Here is a 3,172-nt window from a genome sequence, read left to right as displayed (position 1 = left end):
ATACATATATATATGTGCATATCCATACATACGTATGCATGTATGAATGTGTGTACATATGGATGGATGGATGGATGGATGAATGAATGGATGGATGGATGAATGGCTGGATGGATGGATGAATGGCTGGATGGATGGATGGATGGATGGATGGATGGATGGATGTGCATATGTGGATACAGGTTTGAGAAAAAATTTACTTTCTTTCTATATACACAATATATGAGAGTAGATTTCAAATTTCTTTTTTTCTAAAAAGATGGGAATTAATAGAGATCGTATGTGTGGATATTTGGCCAAGCGCATTTTCCTTTTTAAACATATGTGCTATAAGGTTTACCTGATAACATATTCGAATGAATTGCTGAAGATTGCAAAAAATGCTTACATCTGACCTGCATACATTTTCGGACGTTCAGGTGTGTGTGAATTAACTGTTCTAAGAGAATTTTTCATATGATTTAAATATATGTTATATAGTTTTTTAATGTTATAAATACTTGTTAATTGAATGGATTTTATTTTCTAAATGTATATGTATTTGTGTATAATACACTTAGCTGTGCTCATTTCGATTATTTTCTTCTTTTACAGCAGTACAGTCTTTCGCTCCATGGTACATTTGTGGTAATCAAATCTATGATCCACATACGCAATTCTGTTGCAACAATATAGTTCACCAAAAAACTAATAGTGACAATGCCTGTTGTAATAATGCACCATACAACGCTTGGTATAAAGCATGTTGTGCAGGACAACTCATCCCTTGGTGGAAAAGCGAGTGCTGTATTCGCCATTGGTGGTGGCCTCACGAACACTTAGTGTGCTGAGATAAATCCGAATTCATTCTCATTCTGTAATTGTCCAAGAATGTAATGCAACAAATAGCTCGATCCTGTCTGAATAATTCAATCACTTATATGGATTACTAATTTTACCTTGTAATAAATAATTCTGTTGTTAATATAGTTTATATATATACCACTGACGCAGTGTTTGATAGCCTTATTAATGATTTAATTACATAAAATGTTATTAAACACTTCCTTTTCTTCATGTAAATTTTTAGTTAACTTCCTTTCGTAAATCATAAATCTGTTTAATTTTTTAAAGTGTCATCGCACAGAAAATTTAATAAATGAATATAATGGCTGGAAGAAAATTTTGTGTGTTCTTCTTTTTCTCTTTTTCTGTTATAAGAAAATGTCTAATTGAATACAAGGGCTGATAATTTATTTGTATTGCAATCAAAACGTATTTTCACATCACCTTATCCTTGAAAGGCTTGTTTCACGTTCCTAAATTCATCAAAACTTTGATATATTTGCAAAGTATATAATAATATAATATGAATGTGTATGTATATATGTACGCATGTCTATATATATATATATATATATATATATATATATATATATATATATATATATATATATATATATATATATATGTTCGTGTGTGTGTGAGTGTGTGTATGTGTGTTGAAAAAAAGAAAATGGAGAAAAATGGAAGTGTGAATAATGTATTTGTATGACATAAAGATGTTGAATATCTTTTTATATAATAACAATACAAATAAATTATAAGCTGTAAAGCCCAAAGAGAAATGGCAGATGCGAAAAACCTACATATATGTTTCGGTTCATATCCCTATGTGAGACTTAATTCTAAACCTCTGGTTTTATGCTAAGAATTGGTATCATCTTCTGCTTTGTGGGACAGAACCTCTTCGGTGTTTTAAGAGCTTATAGAACAAAGGTTAACATATTTCTAGAAAGGATGCATACAAAATAGTAATAAATTAAAAAAAGTTAGATCCTATATATAATGTCAATGTGTCTAGCTAGTGAGCTATTAGTCAAGATGCAATAAAGTAAACAAAATAAATAAAAACAATACAAACATAAGGGTAAATAAAGAAGGTAAGAAAGATTTTTTTTAATCAATAATAAAAAGAAATTAAAGAAAAATATAAATGTATGTAAAACATATATAGTACTAGCAGAGATACCCGGCCTTGCTCGGGATTGAAATGGCATAGATTTTTATTGCTTTAGTTGTTTCAGTCATGTGACTGCGGCCATGGTGGAGCACCGCCGTTGGTCGGAGAAATCAACCACAGGATTTATTCTTTGTTAGCCTAGTATTCATTCTGTCAGTATCTTTTACCAAACAGCTAAGTTACAGGAATGTAAACACAGCAACATCAGTTGTCAAGCAATGGTGGGGGTACAAACACAAGACACAAGCACACACATACACAAATATACACATATATACGACAGTCTTCTTTCTGTTTCCGAATACGAAATCCACTCACAAGATTTTGGTCAGCCTGAGGCTATAGTATGCCGTCAATAGAAGGGGACTTAATTCATGTTTGCAAATGCTCCGACTTGAAAATTGTTAGAAGTTATTGTTTAAAATTATTTTTAATGCAAAACTTCACGTCTTAGGAAGAAAAGAATAATAATAAATGGTCGATTTCGGGCATTTTCCACCATGAGGAATCCATTGGTGCGACTCCCAGATTGCTATCTTGTAAGGTGTGGATTTCTATAGATGCAACACACACACACACACACACAAACTCAGCTTTACAATTTGTACTGATAAAATGTAAATAAAAGAAAGGAATACTTAAATATACAAGAGAGGAATTCGACAATAAAATAAATGAAGGATAAGTTAGATCGTAAAAATTATTAGTCAACCGCTATAGAAGAATTATCTCCATTGCTTTGGTAAAAGATACAATTCAGGAAAATTATAGATCAGTAGCGTTCACATTATTATGTGTCACATTTATAACCAAGTATAGATAAAGGTCTGAAAAAATTGACCGTTAAGGTGTATATCATTTAAGCCTTTCTTATCAACAGTGAGTCAGTTATGAATATATGAAATGTATATATTCAAATTAATGTGTTTACACATTGGCACATGCATACATATATATACTTACATGCACATACACATATAAAAATACCTATATATACATATATATGTACATATACAAACACATGTACAAATATATACATATATACCCGCACATACAAGCGTATATCAACACATATTACATAGCTATACTTATATATATATATATATATATATATATTTTTATATATATATATATATATATATATATATATATATATATATATATATATAT

At 30.1% G+C, this 3,172-nt stretch overlaps 1 long non-coding RNA gene across 1 annotated transcript in view; it reads left to right on the top strand.

Moving 5' to 3' along the window:
- The window catches only part of LOC128248511 (uncharacterized), a 3,363-nt gene extending 2,201 nt beyond the window's left edge, over positions 1-1,162 (top strand). The window contains exon 2 of the long non-coding RNA XR_008264681.1: positions 595-1,162. This is a non-coding gene — a long non-coding RNA (uncharacterized LOC128248511). The remainder of the gene's footprint in view (positions 1-594) is intronic.
- The last annotated feature ends 2,010 nt before the right edge of the window (positions 1,163-3,172 follow it).

Source organism: Octopus bimaculoides, chromosome 8 (assembly GCF_001194135.2).
Source record: "Octopus bimaculoides isolate UCB-OBI-ISO-001 chromosome 8, ASM119413v2, whole genome shotgun sequence".
Classification (NCBI taxonomy): Eukaryota; Metazoa; Mollusca; class Cephalopoda; order Octopoda; family Octopodidae; genus Octopus; species Octopus bimaculoides.
The sequence above is the reverse complement of the archived record's forward strand: the minus strand, read 5'-3'. Positions and strand labels throughout refer to the sequence as shown.